Source organism: Mauremys reevesii, linkage group 3 (assembly GCF_016161935.1).
Source record: "Mauremys reevesii isolate NIE-2019 linkage group 3, ASM1616193v1, whole genome shotgun sequence".
Taxonomy (NCBI): domain Eukaryota; kingdom Metazoa; phylum Chordata; order Testudines; family Geoemydidae; genus Mauremys; species Mauremys reevesii.
The window spans coordinates 147138784-147162967 of NC_052625.1; positions in this window are offsets into that span (position 1 = coordinate 147138784).

Here is a 24184-nt window from a genome sequence, read left to right on the forward strand (position 1 = left end):
GAATGATTATTTATTTATAAAATAGCGCCCCATGGCTAAGATCAGAACCCCACTGGGCGAAGCTCTCTACAACCTTATTGTAAGAGAGAGTCCCTGTCCCAAAGGGTCTACATTCTAAATGAGACAAAGCAATTAGGTTAGGAAAAATGAAGCATTTCCATTTTTTACAATATGGGGAACTGAGGGACAGAGAGAGTGAGTTGCCCAAGGTCACACAAGAAACCCATGGCAGAGCTGGGAAATGAGTCCCAGAGTCCCAGTTCAGTACCTGAACCACAACCAGAAAACCACTCTTCCTCTCAAGATAGTTTCTAGATACTGGTTTAAATATTGGACAATATTAATAAAAATACATAACTCCTATAGTCTGTCCATATATGGCCTGTGGCATAAGAACTAGGAAACCGTTGCTATTCCCTTCACCTACCCAGGGCTGGCCTTAAGGAAAATGGCGACCTGGACAAACTTGTATTCTGGTGCTCCTGACCCTCGCTGCCTTCCCTCCCCTCCATTGCCCCTGGCTCCCGCTACCTCCCCCCCCATCTCCCTATCGCCCCCAGGCCCCTGCTGCCCGCCCCCCATTGCCCCAAGCTCCCTTTCATGGCCTCACACCCCAGGCCCACCCCGCTGCTTGCCTCTTGACCACAGCGCCCCTCTGACCACAGCACCCTGGGTGGCCACCCACCCCAAAGACTGGCTCTGCACCTACTCAGTTATATCTTTTTTGCAGGCTCATAAGATGTACACTGCCCGTAGACTTGATTTCAGTGTGGGGGACACTGGGATTCAAAAGCTAGGATTGAGAGGTTTGTTTTTGTTTGCTTAGTTTTCTTTACAAAGCTTTTGTGTTCTGTTAGTAGCTTTTACTAGCATCATGAGATTCTAAGCCCTCATCCAGGACCAGTGAGCATGGAAGAAAAGTTTAGCTATGAGTCCTTCACCTAACAATTAGCACTACCCCCTCGCATCCAGCAGCCACAACTTCCATCACTACCACCCACCTGAGAGAGAGTGGTGAAGAAGTTGGAAAGTGGATGCCTGCTTGCAGCAGAGAGGAGGCATGTTGGTTGTGGACTGGACTGGTAGCACTGCATCTTGGCCTTTGACCCAGCCATTCTGCCCCACTCAAACTTAGTCACAGCCACTGCACCTGGACTGACAATGAGGAATTATGATGAAAAATAAGTGATTAGTCTTATTTTATCATTTATTTTTCCCAGCCGATTTCAGCTTTTGATAACAATTACTAAGAAGCCTCAACTGAGATTTCTATTAAGAGTCTGATGTTTTATGAAACAGCTATTGTGCTCTAAGCTCACTGACCCTGAATAGATTGATTATGTGTGAACCTGTCCCACAAGTGAGGAGTGTTCTAAGATTCCATGAGCATGGTTTAGGCTAAACCAGGGTTTAAAATTGGCTCGTAGCACAACAACTCCAAAAATAGATAAAATACATTTATTCAAGCTTTAGCTGAAATTAACATGCCAAAACCAACTCTGCTGAATGAGCACAGCAATAACTGTATTTCATTTGTTACTAGTAATGTTATCCTATCTTTGCGTAATTGATTTCTGGTTTATGAAAAAATAAAAAACCCTCAAATATTAGCCTTGCATAAAAGGGCCAGTATCAACACAGTTATTCAACTGCCACGTGCTCAGAGCTAAGTATGTTGAAAAAAGGCAGTGTCAAGGTAAAAATTCCATTAAAAAATTCTTTACCTTACCTGTGATGCAAATAACATAGATTAGATCTGTTAACTTTCCACTTTTAATTGACTTTACTCCATTTCCAGATAAACTCGCTATTTAATTTTTGTACTTTATTCAGCTTGGATAATGAAACTTATTTACATGGAGACTTAGTGTGTGTCAAGCCAGGGTGTGACTCCAGAGCACACAAGCTTCTGCACGCTAAGGCATGCACTGCATGCAACCATCATGAGGGTGCGTCTACACTGCATGCTCCTTTTGGCGGTGCGTAGAGTACATAGATGTGTAGCCTCCCTAACAGGGGTATAAATTGCAGGGGGGAATGGCTTAGGCGAGTAAAGAAGCTCCTTAAGGGTGTGGATATGTCTGCAAGTATTTACCCTACACAGCTCTCTACTTGCCCAAGTCTTGCCTCCGTGCCTGCAATTTCTAGCAGTGTAGTGTCCCTCTGTCTCCCTGTTACTGGAGCCTTTCCCTGAGGCAGGAAAAGACTGGCCGCAGGGAAAGGCTCTGGCAGTTCCCTGCTATTGGAACCTTCCCATCCACAGGGAAAGACTCCTGCAGGTGGGCAGGGGGAGGAGCAAAAGACTCCCTTCTGCCAGTGCCTTTCACTGACATGACACACCGCAGTGCAGATGCAGCAGGCTTTTCACTGCGGCATGTAGCTACATGTACACTACATGCTGCGACCACCACTGGCATGTAGTGTAGATGTAGCCTAAGTAAAAAGTTCCCAGATGTGATGTAAGACATGCTGTAAGCAGTACATCAGGGTGCACTACAGAACTGTTAGTGCACAGCAGCAAGGTTTACACGGCCACTTGGTGTGTTATAGATTCACATCCCGGTTTGGTTTCCGCTAAGTCTCCATATAGACAAGTCTTTAGCCTCGGGTCTGAAAAATCTAAGGTGAAATCCTAGCCCCATTGAAATCCGTCTTAAAACTCCCGTTTGACTTAAGTGGAACCAGAATTTCTCCCCTTCTTGACGGGCTTCCTTCAGATCTCAGCGAAGGGGAACACTTTTATGCTTCCAAGGTAGTTTGAGTATTTAATTCTAGTCTATACTAAAGGTCTTATACTGTGCTCATCATCATAGTAACTGAGTGCTGAGTACCAAACAGGTTACTGGGTAAGGGTCTTTCAGATGAGACTTTAAGATGTAATGTATGATCATGTGATGGGGTGTATAAATCCCACACCAGTGACAAAGGGGTTAAAGAGTTGCTCTGGGCAGGGCTGGGCCCACCTCTGTGGCCCTGTTAGTCATGTCGGATGGAACAAGGGTTTAAAAACAGGAAATTCCAGTCCAGACAGTTGCTGGGCAGTTGTGGGAGAGAGCAGAGAGCAACTCCATTTTTCCCAAGAGGGACTCTGGAAAGCTTTAGGGCAACTGCCCTCATGAAGGTAACACACCGATCCTAGAAGAAGACAGCAGACTCCAGTATAGTGGGTGGGCAAGATAAGTTTGGCAAGCTCCAAGGTGAGCCATTGTGTGGTCAGTACCACTAGCCTTAACCCCTCCCAGGGTGACAGAATCTGGGACTATACTGAAAGGACTTGGGGAACGGGAGCCAGGACTGCCATCCCATTCAAACGCAGTCAGATTATTCGGCTTAATTTGGTATCACTGAGACACTTGTTCATGCCGATGGAGGTGCCCATTGGGTTTTGCAGCACCCAGGAAGCACCCACCAGTAAGCTGAGAACTGTGCCAGGCCAGGAATGTTCTCCAGGCACTTTACATCAGAATAGGGATTGCCCAAACACAATTCTTAAACCCACCTGAAAATCATGAGTGAGGGACAGTCTGGTGCCAGGTTGGCAAGATATTTAAGCACGTGTCTAAATTGAAGACAGTGGGACTACTCCTGCACTGAAAGTTAGGCATGTGCTTAGATACGATATAGGTCAGATTCAGCAAGATAATTAATATGCTAATAACACCATTAAACATGAAGTTTGTGTATATATTTAGTCTGATTTGTTTAATGTCCCTTTAGTTCTTGTGCACTAGCACAATGCAGAATGCAAGTGGAGATTAAATCCCAAAACACTTTTTGTATTGAATTTTAGGAAAGGAATATTCCTATTGGGCTTTTAAAAAGATTTTATAACATCTTATTAATCAAACATCCTGTAAGCTACACTATTTGAACCTCCTCACTGGCAAAGATTCTTCTTGGGTTCACTTTTGTTATGAGGTGTAGATGCTATTCAAGGGAGCAAATTCTGATGTTAGTGATACATGTAAAAACTGCATTAAATTCAAGTATGATGGAGAGTAGAATTTGGCCCATGTTTTTTTTGGGCTTGGAGATAAACATTTTAGCTCTTTTTTTTTTTTTTTGGTATACTGTTCATTCACTACATTCTTGGACAACATGCAAACTGAAACAAAATAAAGTGTATCTTTTTTAAAATCAGCCATCACAAACTAGCACACTAGGGATCTCATGTCTTTGCCAGTGGTATGTACCTCACAACTGCTATTCTCTAAATAGTGTTTCTGTTAGGCTGTAGACATTCCACAGGCAGATATCTTGTAATCCAATTCCATTCAATTAGTGCAGACAAAAGCACTCTCACTTTATGTAGTTAGACCCCAGTAACTCCTGTCTATGCTCTGTCAGCACAAATGGTAATTCATTTCTCATATTATGAAACTGCAATTTGTAGCTTTTTATCAACAGGTTGTCTCAGGGAACCACAAAATCCTTTCTCACTCTTTCTTAATTTTTAATGTCTTTACCACACAAGCAATTTAACTTAATAAAAGAAGGTAAAGTGAGCGGGACTGGAAAATTATACACCTCTCCTTATCACTAATCAAATAATTATAGTTTTTAGAAATCTTAGAATCTTAGAACAAACACAGAACTGTGCTTTAGGGTCAGATTCTGTCACCCTTACTGTGTTGAATAAAACCTTACTCCATGAATAATTGATTCCCCTGAGACTAACGTGGAGGGGAAGGTGGTACTAACAGTAAGTAAGAATATCAGAATCTGCCTCAATGTTATGGGGGAACTGTGGGGCCTAAACAATGAGTCCTACCAGGATTGTTTAGATGTAATGATTGAGTTATGTGGTAATTGATGGGTCTCCAAGAGCCATGATTGTGAATTTACAATATGGTAGGTACTGTACAATGAAATTCGATAAATATTTTTTTCTGATCTTCTAAGCTAGAGACTTATCCCCTTAACACTACAGCTGCATAGGAAAAACTCTTTGATCTGCTTTAACTAGTCTTTTGCAGAAACATGTACAGATATTTACAAGGTATTTTTCATGCAGTTAGTTTGGTTTCATGTAACAAATCTGTCTTGTGCAAGAAATTGATACCCAATACCTAACTGTCTGTGCTGGGCAAAGAGTCAAAGGTGAAGATACGATATGTTAATGCTTATGTAGGCTTTACATACCTTCAGGTTCAACTATTTTCACTGTGTCCCATAGAGTGATGTGATGTGCTTCAGAATCCCGTCATGATGGCTCTTGTGGTGCCTCCTTTGAAGCACTGCTGAAGTCAGGAAAAAAGGATTCTGAGATGCGTTTGAGAACTGAAGATGATTAATGCAGGCAAGTGAGCAGGAAACAGAGATGCCCCTTCCAAAGGGCAGCCAGCATTGGAGGGTGGGTTTGGAGTGTCTTGTGGTGGGCAGGCAACACAAGAAAAGTCTAGAGTGATATTAAGGGTGAGGGATTAGGTGGACACTAGGTCCTTTCTTCAGCTAGGTTGTCAGCAACTGAACGGTACGTGTATCTAAATGGTGGAACGGTCTGTCCAATATCCACAGATGGCAAGCAATACTCCTCTATTTCTGAAAGTTTCCTATTATTATACTTGGATGTCTTCCAGATAGAAATAATCACCGTTACTATCACTCTAGACAACATGACCTAATGGACCGAGCACAGGCTGAAAGCCAAGAATACTTGAATTCTAACCTGTGCCATCTACTTACTGCATGGTCTGGGGCAAGTTACTTAATCTCTGTGTATCAGTTCCTCCAGGTGCAAAATACCACAGAGGAGTGCTGTGAGGCATAATTAGTGAGTGTCCAGACAGCATATTGAATATGCAAAATACTCCATAAGGTCCAAGTGTGTAACTCTTCCTCACACCATTTGAGTAAATGGACTACTTGTGAATAAGTGTTCACCAAAGTAAGTCCAAAAAGTGCACTGTCATTATTTAAATGACCTATATCTTTTACCATGGAAATGTCTATATATCGATAACCCTTATAGTAAACTATCAATAGTCAAAGTTAAACATAAGTGTTTTTTTCTGTAGAATACTAAAGTCTGCCCCTTCTAGGGTAAAATATCCTGGAAGTAATTTTAGAAGCACAGTAGATAACGCTTCAAAGTCTAGCCATGCTACCCCTAGGAGAGGATAAATGAGTTGTGCAAATACATTCCACTGGCGACTTGGTAATAAATTCCACTTCTACCAAGTTCATAAGAAAGTCAGCTTGTTTTTTTAATGTTTTAAGATTGATATTCTGATCGAGAATGTATGCAGAGGTCACACATCCAGAGTTAATTAACAAGTTGAAATGTTTTTATTTCATGAAGGTTCCAGGGACTTCCAAGATGCTCATAATTCACAAAATATATAAGAACAAACATGCTGTTAAAGGGAAAATCCATTTCAACAATATTAACCTCCTGATATTCATTTCCCTGATAGTTCTGCAGGTTAGAACTTGAGTGGATTTCTGCAGGTTCTGCAAGTTAGAGTTGAACATTTGAATTGTAGAGACAAATTCTGTTACCTGTTACGTTGGCATAAATCCAAAGTAACCCCATTGACTTTAATAGCAGAATCTAGCCCATTGTCTTTTACTGACTTTCAGAGTTATATTTGCTGGACTTCCCAGCAATTTCAGAGCTGCAGTATCAACTGCAAGGTTGGGAGAACTTTTTGAGGCATTTAGAAACCAGGCAAAACCGTGGGCCAGATTCTGTCCTCTGGCTTTGGCACCTCTGTGTTTCCCAAGAGGTGCAAAGGAGCTGAGAATCATCCTAGCATGAAGGTGGCAGAGCTGTCTCCGATGCCAACTCCCCATGGAGTAGAGGGAGCATGTTGAATAGAGGAAGGGACATGTGGGCACAGTGTAGACCACAGACCTCCGCTGCCAATTTTCAGTGGCTATAAATCGCTTTAGGTTACATAGCCAGTAATTTAATCAGCTTCCCCCCTCAGACTGCCCCAGTTGCCCCGGGCAGCTGTCTGCTTGACAGAATCTGAGCCATTGTTTCTAGATTTGGAACAGAATTGAAAAGTTGTGAGGTTTGAATTCCTTTTGGTAATTGAAAATGCAAGTTTGGGGCCGCTGAATATTTTTTCAGACCTTATCTTATTCACTGGTATTCTTATAAATAGAGCAGGAATTATTTCCAAGCAGGAACACTTATTCTTTGCATAACTCATGCTGCTACTGACTTAGGGGAGAACTTTTTCTTCTCTTGGAAAAACATTTTGTGGAAGATGACAATAACTTATAAATCCCAACATTAAAAAAAATCTAGTGGTTTCATTAAATCCTTAAACATTAGTGTGTTATTGCATCTAAAACAGTAACTGGATCAAGTTCTTCTGGAGGGGATAAACTCTGTTTTTGGTAGAGCGCACTTGTCATTTCCTGCCTTTCATTAATGTCATATCAGATTTTGCACTGTCAATTACGTTTCTTATCTTAGGGCTGAGGTGCATTGAAGTTACCTGGATTATTTTGTAATAATCTTCTCTCCAAGTCTCATCCACTAATTCAATTGTGAATAGAAGCTCCCAGTCATTTTATCCAAGTGGATAAAACAGAATTTCAATACACAATTTAGATTCATTGGGCCTGATTCTGATCTCAGATTCACTAGTGTTAATCAAGAGTAACTGCTAAAATCTATAGATTTATACCTGTGTAAATGAGATCACAATCAGGTTTATCGAGCCTTTTCATCATGAGAATAGACGTAAGGCGCCCGGAGGCTTCATAAGAAGAACCTTGACTAGATAAACCATTGGCTGTGAGCAAGATATCCTACAGTGACAGAGTGAGCAGCATTCTTTCCCAAGGATTTCTTTCTAGAATCTGAAAAATCAATGCTTGCCCTTAGCAACTCAGTTATTACATTACATACATTAGATGACCTGTACATTCCCCACTCCATGTAATTTTTTACTGGTCTGAAGCCATATGAGTGTGCAACTGATATATATTTTATTTTCAGCAGAGGACAGTCACTAGCTTTTGACTTTTCAGGAGTAACAGAAATGTTTGATACTGAGCATTTGGGAAAGAGAACCTTTATTCTGTTCCATAGATCTCTTTGCACTTGAAGGCATATCAATTCCTGACACATGATGTTTTAATATCATGCAGATTATTTTCTTTGAGACATGTCAATTAGCAGCAGCACTATCAAATTTCAATACCAAATCCTTGTATCAGAATGATACTGTCACTCTTATCATTTTGTGCTTTGACTCATCCCAGACTTACTTCATCTATGCGAAGGCAATTCAACTGAAATGATTAGGGCTGGATTTCAGGTATCCCAACAAATGTCCTTTTAGCCTGTAATATCATGAGAAGGTGGGGATGACCTACATTTCCATGCACCTCCTGTTTTCATCCTGCTGTTGCAATGCCAGTCTGTGCATGTCTCATTGTGGAGCAGAGAAATGGTGAGGATGCCTATTTAGAGCTCTGAAGTGATGAAGAATAATTTTTAAAAGGGAACTATCCTCCTCTCAGACTCTGTAGGAAACACAACAGCTCTCTTAAGAGCTGATTTTTTTTTCACTTCCAACTAACTTTAAATTGTTAAACTGAAAAGCAAGAACATTTTATTTTAAAGTTCCCTGTGTGAGTTAGAACAGTTACCTCAGAAGACAAAGTACTGAGCTTTATAGATACATAATTACCTACATCAACTGTAATGGGTATTAACAATAAAACTAAATTTAGTATTTGAGATATTAACACTTACACTGTCTGATGTAGAAGGAGGAGCAGGCTCTTTAATTCCAAACCATATTCTGGCACTTGCTTCTAGTTGGCCATCTGTTCTTTATTGTCTGTCCTCCTTCTATCATCTGCTCCACCAATTAGAGACAACATTACGACCCCACCTACTCAGATTCAAGAAGGCAAAAGGCCTGTCAATCAAGGCTATTTTATAAGCACCACTTCCTTTCTAAATCTCTCTGCCCTCTGAACTGGAAACATGAAATGAATATTCATATCTCAGACATTGTCTCAAATTCTGTCTTTTCTCCAACCTCTTCTATTTTGTCCAGCTCCTCTTCATAAGAAGGAATAAAAAAATAACAATTAGGAGAGACTAAGAAATATGGATAATAAAAAAGGAGGGGAGGAGCAGGGACATCATAGAAAATTCCTTTTATGGACATCTCCACCTTGCAGCTTCAAGGGGGTGTCTGATGAGACAGGAGATGAGCCTGAAAAAGAGCCACCGTGGCTTAACAACCATGTAAAAGAAGCAGTGAGAGATAAAAAGACTTTAGAAAGTGGAAGTCAAATCCTAGTGAGGCAAATAGAAAGGAGCATAAACACTGCCAAATTAAGTGCAAGAGTGTAATAAGAAAAGCCAAAGAGGAGTTTGAAGAACAGCTAGCCAAAAACTCCAAAGGTAATAACAAAATGTTTTTTAAGTACATCAGAAGCAGGAAGCCTGCTAAACAACCAGTGGGGCCCCTTGACGATCGAAATACAAAAGGAGCGCTTAAAGACGATAAAGTCATTGCGGAGAAACTAAATGGATTCTTTGCTTCAGTCTTCACAACTGAGGATGTTAGGGAGATTCCCAAACCTGATCTGGCTTTTGCAGGTGACAAATCTGAGGAACTGTCACAGATTGAAGTGTCACTAGAGGAGGTTTTGGAATTAATTGATAAACTCAATATTAACAAGTCACCGGGACCAGATGGCATTCACCCAAGAGTTCTGAAAGTACTCAAATGTGAAGTTGCAGAACTATTAACTAAGGTTTGTAACCTGTCCTTTAAATTGGCTTCGGTACCCAGTGACTGGAAGCTAGCTAATGTAACGCCAATATTTAAAAAGGGCTCTAGAGGTGATCCCGGCAATTACAGACCGGTAAGTCTAACGTCGGGACCGGGCAAATTAGTCGAAACAATAGTTAAGAATAAAATTGTCAGACACATAGGAAAACATAAACTGTTGAGCAATAGTCAACATGGTTTCTGTAAAGGGAAATTGTGTCTTACTAATCTATTAGAGTTCTTTGAAGGGGTCAACAAACATGTGGACAAGGGGGATCCAGTGGACATAGTGTACTTAGATTTCCAGAAAGCCTTTGACAAGGTCCCCCACCAAAGGTTCTTATGTAAATTAAGCTGTCATGGGATAAAAGGAAAGGTCCTTTCATGGATTAAGAACTGGTTAAAAGACAGAGAACAACGGGTAGGAATTAATGGTAAATTCTCAGAATGGAGAGGGGTAAATAGTGGTGTTCCCCAAGGGTCAGTCCTAGGACCAATTCTATTCAATTTATTCATAAATGCTCTGGAGAAAGGGGTAAACAGTGAGGTGGTACTGTTGATGATACTAAACTACTCAAGATAGTTAAGACCAAAGCAGATTGTGAAGAACTTCAAAAATGGCAAATGAAATTTAATGTGGATAAATGTAAAGTAATGCACATTGGAAAAATAACCCCAACTATACATACAATATGATGGGGGCTAATTTAGCTACAATGAATCAGGAAAAAGATCTTGGAGTCATCGTGGATAGTTCTCTGAAGATGTCCATGCAGTGTGCAGAGGCGGTCAAAAAAGCAAACAGGATGTTAGGAATCATTAAAAGGGAGATAGAGAACAAGACAGAGAATATATTATTGCCCTTATATAAATCCTTGGTACGCCCACATCCCAAATACTGTGCACAGATGTGGTCTCCTCACCTCAAAAGAGATATTCTAGCACTAGAAAAGGTTCAGAAAAGGACAACTAAAATGATTAGGGGTTTGGAGAGGGTCCCATAGAAGGAAAGATTAAAGAGGCTAGGACTCTTCAGCTTGGAAAAGAGGAGACTAAGGGGGGATATGATAGAGGTATATAAAATCATGAATGATGTTGAGAAAGTGGATAAGGAAAAGTTATTTACTTAGTCACATAATACAAGAACTAGGGGTCACCAAATGAAATTAATAGGCAGCAGGTTTAAAACAAATAAAAGGAAGTTCTTCACACAGTGCACAGTCAACTTGTGGAACTCCTTACGTGAGGAGGTTGTGAAGGCTAGGACTATAACAATGTTTAAAAGAGAACTGGATAAATTCATGGTGGTTAAGTCCATAAATGGCTATTAGCCAGGATGGGTAAAGAATGGTGTCCCTAGCCTCTGTTCGTCAGAGGATGGAGATGGATGGCAGGAGAGAGATCACTTGATCATTGCCTGTTAGGTTCACTCCCTCTGGGGCACCTGGCATTGGCCACTGTCAGTAGACAGATATTGGGCTAGATGAACCGTTGGTCTGACCCGGTACGGCCGTTCTTATGTTCCTTGGAACCACAGGAAAATTCCGCCCTAGTTACCTTACCTTCCTCTCAGGCTTCTCTCAGCTGAGACGTGCTCAGCATCAACTCCCCCCGCCCTCCTGTAGGGCTGGAGGCTCAGTTCCTTCTCCCAGAATGAGATTTGGCTTCTCTGCCTGCCTGCCTGCCTGCCATCCAGCCACCATGACTGTAAATTTTTCTCCCTCTGGGCTGATTCATCACTTTGCCCTGCAAGTCTCTCTGGGCAGACTGGTATTTGTATATTAGTCTTGACTGGCAGAGGACTACACTAAACAGAATAATCAGTGAGTAAATTCTTCTTAACTTCAGTGACCTGTAGAATATATAGCATTGCCAAAAATAAAACAGGAAAGAGGAGGAAACACTTCCCAAAGTGTGTCTCAGGCTGTACAGCATGCTGCTGTCAGAGTCCTCCAGAGACAGAAGGGAAAGAGCAAGCACAAGCAGTGTTTTGTCTTCTAGTGCAGCTAGTATCAACAGTAGAAATAAGCAAAAGTAATGAGCCAGATTTTTATAATCAAATCTGTACATTATCTAGAGTCCTCACTGGACGTATTTCAGTTCATCAGTGAACAAATGAAGGAATGCTACTAAGTAAAGCCAGAATAACTGGGTTCCTTATAGTTGTCTTGAAGAATATAAGCAAAGTCTTCTGTATTCTCTGTCTAAATGATCTGTTGTGTTGCACAAGTTCTGAAGAACAGGACACCTGCACCACTGATAGCTGCAGCAACCAGAGTTGTGCAGCAGTATAAATATGTTGTTTAAGTAAGAAATCAAGGAAAATTTTCTTGTCAGATTACTTCTGAATGTTGTTTCTGACAAACATTGGTATAAGACTGTAAGAAAGGATATGCCCCAGCTCTATAGTAGAGTTATATGGGAAAGGCACAGAGTGGATGATGGGCCTAGTTATAATTCGCTCCTTTCTTTCCTTCATGCACAAATACTTTATCCTCTGTTGTGCTTGGCTGACCCATTCAGAAGACATCTGTCACCTGTATGTTGGCCAAGAAATATCCTGAGTTGCTCAAATCATTCAGCCCTAGCCTTCCAGGAGAGAGAGAGAGATTTCATGAAGCTTTTTCTCAGAACTGTACTTCTGTCTTGCCAATCATGTGTGACGAACATTTATTTTATTCCCCTCTAGTCACCAGTCCTGAAGCTACAGCAAGCCAATCTTTAAACTCTTGAACTACACTGCTGTGATGTCATGCTGGGTGTAATATTCCCTTACCAGCGTTTAAGCCATCTGCGAATGAGAAAATATGAACATCATCAGAAACGTCTCTAACCAAATTTGAGTGACCACGTGTCTCATTTTTCCTGTAATTTTATTGTTTCTTTGCTTCCTACCTTGTAACTAGGGCTGTCAAGCAATTAAAAACAATTAATTGTGATTAATCGCGATGTTAAACAATAATAGAATGCCATTTATTTAAATATTTTTGGATGTTTTCTGCATTTTCAAATATATTGATCTCAATTATAACACAATACAAAGTGTACAGTGCTCACTTTATTTTTATTTTTTATTATAAATATTTATGTGCTAAAAAACAAGAAATACTATTTTTCATTTCACCTAATATACGTACTGTAGTGCAATCTGTATCATGAAAGTTGAACTTACAACTGTAGAATTATGTACAAAAAATAATTGCATTCAAAAATAAAACAATGGAAAACTTTAGAGCCTATGAGTCCACTCAGTCCTATCTCTTGTTCAGCCAATCGCTCAGACAAACAAGTTTGTTTATGTTTGCAGGAGATAATGTTGCCTGCTTCTTGTTTACAATGTCACCTGAAAGTGAGAACAGGCATTTGTGTGGCACTATTGTAGCCGGCGTCACAAGATATTTACATGTCAGATGTGCTAACGATTCATATATCCCTTCATGCTTCAACTAGCATTCCAAAAGACATGCATCCATGCTGATGACGGGTTTTGTTTGATAACAATCCAAAACACTGCAGACAGACGCATGTTCATTTTCATCATGTGAGTCAGATGCCACCAGCAAAAGGCTGATTTTCTTTTTTGGTGGTTTGGGTTCTGTAGTTTTCCCATCAGAATGTTGCTCTTCTAAGGGTATGTCCATACTACCCACCCGGGTCGGCGGGTAGCGATTGACTTCTCAGAGTTCGATATATCGCGTCTCATCTAGACACGATATATCGAACTCCGAACGCGCTCCCGTCGACTCTGGAACTCCACCACCGCGAACGGCGGTGGCGGAGTCGACGGGGGAGCCGTGGACTTCAATCCCGCGCCGTGAGGATGGGTAAGTACTTCGAACTAAGGTACTTCGAGTTCAGCTACGCTATTCGCGTAGCTGAACTTGCGTACCTTAGTTCGAACCTCCCCCCCCCCCCCCGTGTAGACCAGGCCATAGACTTCTGAAAGCATATTCCACACCTCATCCCTCTCTGATTTTTGGAAGGCACTTCAGATTCTTAAACCTTGGATCAAGTGCTGGAGCTATCTTTAGAAATCTTACATTGATACCTTCTTTGCGTTTTGTCAAATCTGCAGTGAAAGTGTTCTTAAAGTGAACAACATGTGCTTGGTCATCATCCAAGACTGCTATAACATGAAATATATGGCAGAATGTGGGTAAAACAGGAATGGGGGCATACAATTCTCCCCCAAGGAGTTCAGTCAAACGTTTAATGCATTTTTTTAAAGTGTCATCAGCATGTCCTCTGGAATGATGGCCGAAGCATGAAGGGGCATATGAATGATTAGCATATCTGGCACAGAAATACCTTGCAATGCCGGCTACAAAATTGCCAAACGAATGCCTGTTCTCACTTTCAGGTGACATTGTAAATAAGGAGTGTGACAGGTTGGATCACAGAAACCCCGTGGAAGCTGCCACCTGATGTGCCAAGACTACTTCTGCCCCTGCTTTCCCTGCCAGCTCAGGACTCCAGCACCTTGTCTTGCTGAGCCAGACACTCCCGTCTTTACCAACAAAGACCCAGGGTCTGAATTACTTGCCCCAAAGCTGCAGACTTAACTGAAAGCAGCTTACAGAAGTGTTCTTGTCTTTAACACTCAGATGCCCAACTCCCAATGGGGTCTAAACCCAAATAAATTAGTTTTACCCTGTATAAAGGTTATACAGGGTAAACTCATGAATTGTTCACCCTCTATAACACTGATAGAGAGGTATGCACAGCTGTTTGCCCACCCAGGTATTAACACATTCTCTGAGTTAATTAATAAGTAAAAAGTGATTTTATTAAATAGAGAAAGTAGGATTTAAGTGGTTCCAAGTAGTAACAGACAGAACAAAGTAAGTCACCAAGCAAAATAAAATAAAATACGCAAATCTATGTCTAATCAAACTGAATACAGATAAGATCCTCACCAGTTCCAGAATGCTCCCTTTTACAGACTAATCTCCTGTTAGCCTGGGCCCAGCAATCACTCAAACCCCTGGCAGTCACCTTTGTTCCAGTTTCTTTTAGGTATCCTGGGTGATGGAGAGGCTCTCTCTTTAGCCAGCTGAAGACCAAATGGAGGGGTCTCTCACAGGCTTAAATAGACTTTCACTTGTGGGTGGAGACCCCCTTCTCACTCCTATGCAAAGTCCAGCTCCAAGATGGAGTTCTGGAGTCACCTGGGCAAGTCCCATGTCCATGCATGACTCACAGTTTCTTACCAGGTAGCAGCCATGGGTCACATGCTACCTTGAACGTCCTCAAGTAGACTTCTTATGTGGATTGGAGCATTCCAAGATTTATTGTCCTTTAAGTGTTTCTTGATTAGGTACTTAATTTTAACATACCTTTCTTCAGGAACTGACCAAATGCTCTACTAAGGATATTTAGAAATCAAGCCAGCACACAGCCAATATTTATAACTTCGAATACAAAAATTATACATACATACAGATAGGATTAATAAACTCAGTGGATCATAACCTTTACATAGATATGTTACACGGCACATGTAGCATAGCACATATTCCAGTTATGTCATATCTATTCATAAGCATATTTCCATAAAGCATTATGGGGTATAGCGTAACAAGGAGCAGGCAGATTATCTCCTGTAAATGTAAACAAACTTGGTTTTTTAGCAATTGGTTGAATAAGAAGTAGGACTGAGTGGACTTGTAGGTGCTAAAGTTTTACATTGTTTTGATTTGGAGTGCAGTTATGTAACAAAAAAAATCTATATTTGTAGATTGCACTACAGTACTTGTATGAGGTGAATTGAAAAATACTATTTCTTTTATCATTTTTACAGTGCAAATATTTGCAATAAAATAATATAAAGTGAGCACTGTACACTTTGTATTCTGTGTTGTAATTGAAATCAATATATTTGAAATGAAGAAAAACAAAAAATATGTAATAAATTTCAATTGGTATTCTATGGTTTAACAGTGCGATTAAAACTGTGATTAATCATGATTAATTTTTTTGAGTTAATCGCATGAGTTAACTGCGATTAATTGACACCCCTACTGGTAACTAACAAAACTGCCTGTTTTATAAGAGTAGTTTAGTTTTTTTTCCAGATAATCCATTGGAATGGATTCTGTGCTAGCTTCAATGCATCCACAATCTTTGTAGCATGACAGATATTTAACATATACTTGTGCCACTGAATATCATCTTGCATTCTTACTATTAAATAGATGGAATAATGGATCTCTTTTTGGAATTGATGGTGCTAGAGGAATATGGAAAAATGTGATGTTTATTACTTTCTATTGTCAAAGTCCTCTTTAACTTCCACCTGGTGTTACAAGATTTGACTATAGGGCGTGCTACTTAGCCATGTCATGCGGTACATATGAAGAAACAGTTGCATTTCCACTTTCTGTTCGTATTGGTGGATGTTCCAAGATGAGTGGACAAATCCTTTGGGGATACAGTTCTTCAACCCTAGTATTTAGACATAAAGGTGTACATATGCTGGTAAATACCCTAAGAAACTGTGTATGCAGTAGTCCTCTTTACCCCTTTCCCATGAGTAACGAGGATTCACTGTTTTCTCTATAACCATTCCTATAAATACTTTGCTTTCTCTTTATCCCTAGTAAAACATCTTCTTTCTTCTTTTACTCTTGTGTTCATCCTATTTACAGTAATTAAAATGGTGTGAAATGGTCAATCTGTGCTTTGCAAAAATGTTCACTGCAAAGATGATTTTGCAATTTTTTTAAAGATGTTATTTTTCCCCAGTAAAAAGGTGTGGGGAGGAGATTCACCTCTGAGCTAGCTGGAACCTTTGTCTCAGAATAACAACTATTTTGCTGTCAGCCTAATTCTGTGTTTCTTAATCAAGCAAAACTCACAATGAAATCAGGATCAGAAATAATCAAAAGCTTAATTTTGTGTTTGTATCATCTGACAAATCAGTCAAGAAACTGAGAGCCCTCAATCTTAGTCTTAATTTTAATGAGACACTTCGGATGATATGCTGGCCACAAAGAAGTAATTACCACATTGTTTTTGAGAAGTATTTGAGTTTTTTTATTGCCTTTGATAGGGACGGGGATTCTCCCTTTGTGTATGCTTATGCAGCACCAGAGAGAAGGCATAACATCTGAAAGGTACCAAGATCAGGAAAATAGTATGATCCTCTGAGTTGTCTTTGATGCTGAGGGTTTGTGTAGAACATGTAAAAGACTCTAAATCCTTCCACAACATCAAAGATATTTTTGCAACAGACAAAAGATATTTGAAATTCACCCATGCAAAGCAGAAGGGCTTTAAAAAGAATTAATGAGCTTAAGCAAATATGTTGTAACTTAGAAATAATATTTATAGCTGAGCATTGACATCTGAATCAATGGCCTAGGGAATGCACAATATGCTAATAAAGGCTGTCTGGGCTCACAAAGCTGCAGAGGGTTATAAACAGAGGGTCTTTGGTTACATAGAGAAACACTTTTTCCCTGGCCATATCTTGGGAGGTCAAGTTACACAGACTTCCAAGGAGAGAGGCTGAAAGACAAAGAGGTTAGGCCTAGCTAGGCACAAGTATTACAGTGTTTCCATCTGCATTTCGGTAGATTCGTTTATAGTCTAGATAACTACTGGTTTTGGTAGGATTAGACTGTGACCTTCCCTCATGTAAACTGGCAAAAGTGTGCTGGAGCTGCACTGACTTAACCAGAATTCATCCTCAGGGCTCCAGAGCCAGGCACAAGAGCAAGGCAGCAATTAGGGAAGCTTAGCAAGGCTGCAGTCTGCTGTCCCCACTGGGCCCAGTTAGCTCTACTTACTGGTGTTGAAAAGCAACGCCCTGTTCTCAGTCTTTGCACATCCATGCAGGGGCTGGCTTCAGTCTGTGTGGGCCCAGGTGCTTTTCTCTTTAGTTTGCTCGTAACTATTAAATTGGTGATTTAGTGGGGACAAATACAGGCAAACATGAGAAAAAGTGCCTGAACTCTGCTGCTAAGATAGGGAGAAGATAATGGTGTGATCATAAGCTCCAAGGTGAAGGAAAGGCAATGTCAGTCCCCATAAGATGCGATGAGGACACAGGTGCACAAAGCAGGAACAAGGAGGGTGCAACATCTTTTAGGGCATAAGATATGGTCTCAGCCACTGTTTGTAAATAAGTTTGACTTGTATTAGCGCTGGAGGAGTTTCCATGTGGAAGTCTGCTTCTCGTGCGGTTCAGAAATGGAAAGTGGGATGTCTGCTAGGATCATAGATCAGTCACACCTGCAGAAACTGCCTTTCAATATAGGGGGCGGGGGAAAAGCCCTACATTTTTCATTGCTACTAATCAAAATCCAGAGAGATTAAAATAATACCTTGTTCATTCTACAGCTAGTGTATACTAAGAACTCTAAAGTTATGTTAATGCTTGGCTTGTTCAGACATCAGATAGGTTTCCTTCGGTGATCTTTGTCTGATGGGCTGAAAAAAGCCCCAAAGCCCTAAATTCACAGAAGGGAGCACACATTTAGTATGACTGGTAATTTGAGCTTACTTTGGCTTTCTCACAGAGAACTTTAAGTGACACAAGTAAGGGCTTGTAGATGGGAGCAGGATGACACACGCTAAAATTACTCAGCAAAGAGTCCAAGATTTGTTAAAGTCTATTATAAAAATTGCACACTTAAAGGGGAAAAAGTCAAAAATTAGTGTGGATATCGAAGCGTATGCAGGAACTAAATACTTTGAAATTTGTTATTTTTATTGACTTTTTTTCTGAATGAAAGTTGGAATCTATTTCTGCTGTTTTAATTAGTGGCGTCGCTTGTAGGAGCAATAGACTTTTTACTGAAAATCAGTCAGGACTTAGTGAACAAACACCCTATTTAGTAAATGTACTGTGGGAGGAAAAGGAGTAAGGAGTGACCTTTGGCTCTTATGGAAGTGATCTTGCTGAAGAGGCATCCTCCCACCTCCTCCTGGTAATTTGTGAAAGTGAGACGGCATGTTAAGCTCGGTCTGATTCAGTTCCAAGCAGAGGGAAAGGACAGAAAGGTCCTGTCTTCTCTGCTGGAACTGAAGGTGACTTTTAATTGCATTTTCTCTACACTTGGACAATCTCTGTTTCACTTTTCTCCTATTGTTTTGTTAATGTCATTTTTAATTATGTATAATTATTATTATTCTTTTGAAACAGTGTAAAAGGAGAGAATGTATGCACCCAGAGTAGGGCCTTGTAGAAGATTGGAAAATTCATGGATAACTTGTATACTTTAAAGATTCATTTATTCCATTCCCAGATAGGCTAAGACATTAGCCTTTTTATTTATTCATGTTACCATTATCTCATGGCTACTGTGAACTAAAGGGTTAGAACTGGGGTGATGAATGTAACTTCGTGCTGAAGATTTAGTATCGTAGTCACAGATACCACTGTTAACTTAAGTCAGCAAACTAAGCCCTGATTCAGAAAAGCACTTGCACCTGTGCTTACATGCATTATTGACTTGGGTAATGGAGTGGAGAGTATGCTTATAATTTTCAGATGAAACCAGGGTGGGCAGGGTTGAAAGCACTTTGGAGGACAGAATGAGAATTCCAAACAACCTCGAGAAATTAGAAAATTGATCTGAAGTCAACAATGGGGCTTATCATGGATCACAAATTGAATATGAATTAACAATGTGATGCAGTTGTGAAAAAGGTTAATATCATTCTGTTGTATATAAGATGCAGGAGGTAATTGTCCCTCTATTCAGCACTGGTGAGGCCTCAGCTACAGTACTGTGTGCAGTTCTGGGCACCACACTTTAGGAAAGATGTGGATAAATTGGAGAGAGTTCAGAGAGGAGGGGAGTAAGAAAACCTAACTTATAAGAAAAGGTTAAAAACTGGGCATGTTTAGTCTTGAGAAAAGATGCCTAAGGGGGGGACTCGATAAATCTTCAGATACATTAAGGGCTGTTTATAAAGAGGATGGCGATCTATTGTTCTCCATGTCCACTGAAGGTAGGACGAGAAGTAATGAGCTTAATCTGAAGCAAGGTCGATTTAGGTTAGATATTAGGAATACCTTTCTAACTGTAAGGGTAGGTAAGGTCTGGAATATGCTTCCAAGGGTGGTTGCGGATCCGCATCCCTGGAGCCTTTTAAACATGCTGGACAAACATCTGTCAGGGATGCTCTAGGTTTACTTGGTCCTGCCTCAGTGCAGGGGGCTGAACTTGATGATTTCTTGAGGTCCTTTCCAGTCCTACATTTCTGTGATTCTATGATTGCTGAATCGGGATCTTATATGGTTTGGACAAACTGGAGAAGTGGTCTGAAGTAAATAGAATGAAATTCAATAAGGATGAATACAAAGTACTACACTTAGGAAGTATCAATCAGTTGCACACATACAAAATGGGAAATGACTGCCGAGGAAGGAGTACTGAGGAAAGGGATCTGGGGTTCATAGAGGATCACAAGCTAAATATGAGTCAACAGTATAACACTGTTGCAAAAAAAAAAAAAGCAAATGTCCTTCTGGGATGTATTAGCAGGAGTGTTGTAAGCAAGACACAAGAAGTAATTCTTCCACTCTATTCTGCACTGATTAGGCTTCAACTGGAGTATTGTGTCTAGTTCTGGGTATCACATTTCAGGAAAGATGTGGACAAATTAAAAAAAGTTCAGAGAAGAGCAACAAGAATGATTAAAGGTCTAGAAAACATGATCTATGAGGGAAGATTGAAAAAAAATGGGTTTGTTTAGTCTGGAGAAGAGAAGACAGAGAAGATTGAGAGGGAACATGAAAACAGTTTTCAAGTACATAAAGGGTTATTGCAAGGAGGAGGGAGGTAAATTGTCCTCCTTAATCTCTGAGGATAGGACAAAAAGCAATGAGCTTAAATTGCAGAAAGGGCAGTTTAGGTTGGACATTAAGAAAAATTTCCTGTCAGGATGGTTAAGCACTTCAATAAATTGCCTAGGGAGGTTGTGGAATTACTGTCATTGGAGATTTTTAAGAGTAGATTAGACAAACACCTGTCAGAAATGGTCTAGATAATACTTAGCACTGTTATGCGTGCAGGAGACTGGACTAGATGACCTCTCGAGGTCCTTTCCAGTCCCATGATTCTATGGTATGCAACACAGATTTCCTACCTTTCCCTTCATAATTCCCCCTCCCCTCTCCCTTCCTTCCCATCCCGCCACACCCACACATACCAGACCTTTTATTTTGGATCCTGTAGAGGTAACAACCCAAATTCTTTGGAGTATGTTGAAGGTTCTTCACATAATGGCTTATGGAAATAGTTGTAAAGTGACAACATATGGTACCATATAGCATTCATGCCAACGTCTTTACTTTCCAAAATGTCTTACTGTAGTATAGTTAGACCGATGCCCATTTTTCTCACTACCAACGGTGCTCACAGTTTGGCTCTGAGTAATATACCCACTATTCATCCAGCTCTGTCTTGGACATCCAGGCTGTTAGAGGGTTCGGTGCTCTTTCAAGTGAAGAAAGTGCAGAAGACACTTATGCAAAAACTACTATGTTGATTATGTCAATGACAGGAGTGGATTGAAATGGCTTGAACAAATGTCTCCAGTCAAGACACAAACAATTTAGTAATGATTGCATGGATGTATTATGCTCAGACTTCATTGTAAAAGGGAAAATTAAAGTCCAGTAAATTCAGTGACCACATTTAATAGTTTACATATAATCTTACTGTCTATGGATGAAATACAGCACCCTGGGGACTGTATTAAAATTAAGCAATATTATTTTTGTCTATCTGTATTAGTATATAATGTATAGAATTTTTTGTCTGCCTATTCAAAGGTATTTTGTCTTCTCTGATGAGGATAAAAAATAGCTTTGTGAAAGGCAGCAGATTGCCAGATGGCCTTTCTCCAGTTGTTGCTTTCTTTAATTTTCACTAAGAAGAATAAAACAACTGCTTCCAGCCACTTAAATGTCTAGGAAATTATATTCCAGCATCTGGTAAATTACTAATCATAATTTCATTCTGAATGTTCTGATGATACATTCCTTTTCACAACTGTAACTTATGTACTGAAGTACTTTTCTTCACCTCTGAAATGATAGCACACTAAATCATATCAGTGAGGAAGTAATGATATAGCCTTTAAATAACCCCAAGTTTGATTTAAACAAGTTGCACAACTATTAATAAGTAGCACCAAAGCACAGTGTCATAACACAGTGGCTACACACTAGGGTTGAGTCCAGCTAGACACAGTACACTAGATTCCCAGTCCTATTTCCTTTGTGCCACCTAAGCAAAGGGGATGTATTCTGGCTGCCACCTATTAGGGGAATTCTCAACTAGGGTAAGGCCCCATGGGACGGACTTTAGGGTAGGGCTGGGGTTGGGACAATCTGAGAATCATAAAGCTGTAACTGGATCCCCGAGAATCTCCCCTCCTCCCACTAACCACCCCCACCTATGGCACCAAGCACCTGGTGCAGGAACAAATAGAATCTGGCCATTTGCAAGCTTTGGAAAAGGTTCATTCTCCTTTTTCTCTTTTCTTGTGAGGTGAAATTCTGTCAGGCCTTGTCTACATTAATGCTGTAATCTAAATTACACTAGTTAAGTGACGTAAGTTACGAAAACTTAAATCAACGTAACTTACATAAACTTAAAGCAGTGTCTAAACGATGCTATATCGACGGGACATGCTCTTCCATCAACATAGCTTCTGCCTCTTGTTAAGATGGAGTGCTGAAGTCGACAGGAAAGCACTCTCCCATTGACTTAGTGTGTCTTCACCAGACCTGCTAAATCGACGCTGCTGCATCAATGACAGTGGCGCTGATTTAGCGTGGTAGTGAAGAAAAGCCCTCAGAGTGACTGCAACTGGAAATGTAGAGACAGGCTGGATTTCAATCCTTCAATCTCATGCATAGCACACAAAGAATCTTGTTTATCTTTGGAGAAAATTCCAAGTTCAAATGAATAGCTTCTGATTTTCGATTACCTTCAAAAGACAGTAGCAGGTTACATATAAAAGCTCTGGCACTTGATGTGTTGCATTAATTAAAGTTCTCTATAGTAGGCAAGCCAGTCATTTGGAGAAATCCCCCTTTTAATCATGTGAGTCTTTGAAGGTTTTCTGTCTTTACTTAATCAGTATATTTTTCTTAAACTTAAAATATCTGTTTCTTCCTGCCAATAGCATTTATGTGTCCAACATATATTGCTGACCTGGGTTTTTTAGTTTAGAAAAGCTTACAAAAGAGTGCGTTATTAATTAGACTTTAGGCATTCCCTTCTTTCTATCACGCTCTCTCACACCCACCCATATGTGCACACACACAGTGGGTGAAGGAAAAACAAACAGTGGTACTCTTCCAACTTTTCCCACAAATTAAGCTCTTCCCACTTGAGACATTGCTCACATGTTCATGCATTGGAATGCCCAATTTTCACCCTTCTGTTTTCAGGAGCTTATGGCATAAAATATTATTTTAACACAACTGGGAATTTGATAGGTGGCCTTTTCTCTTCGATAGAAATTGTTTTCCATACTTTTTATTTGTCAAACTAATCCAAAGTTTCTTTCAAAAACTAGAAGTCAAAAGAAATCCTGATAAAATGAGAGAGCTCTCAGAGATAGACACTAATCCTAATACAGCTGGATTCATTAGTCTTGACCAAATGGAATGACAATTACAAGGGAGAAAACAAATGCAGAGCCAATCCCACCCACTGCTGACACTGATTATATTCAATAGGATTAATACTTTTGGAAGGGCTCAGCCAAAGTTTGGGGCACTATAGAAATAAATCCTGTGAAATGTAATCAAAATGTGCATAGAAAATGCTTGATGTGTGACGTCTCCGAGAAAATCAGTGTTTTCAGAACAGCTGTTTATCAACAGGGCAGCTCCATAACTGGCATTCATAGCTGCACTCTAATGTACTTTACGAAGAAAAGAGCGATCTTGGGGAAAAAAGCAAGGCATCTGAGGGTACCCCTAGACTTGCACCAAAATCCATTGTGAATACATGCAAGCCTCCTGGTGGGGACTGGCTGTGGTCCCAATGAATGAAATTGAAACTTTAAAAAAAAAATCTCAAAGAAAACGCCAATCTTACATTTAAACAAATGCAGCAGAAAACAGTAAACCCTAACACATTATACAAAATAAGGCATTAACATAGGCTACCTGAAACTAGGGAGAATGTACTGAGCGCAGCTTAGCCCTGCCTCCATTGCTGCTGACTAGGTTAGCATGGCTACACTGCTATTTATGTTGGTGCTAGCTAGATGAGGGCTAGCACAGATATGTACACATGAGCAGGGGAATCACACCCCTAACTCATCATGTAGTCGTAGCCTAACTGACTTCCTTAATTTTCCCTGAAATGCCAAGGCACTGAAGAATGTTGTACACATTTCTACCTTAACTGGGGTATAACCTTGATCTATTTTGTTTACCTCATAACCTGTAG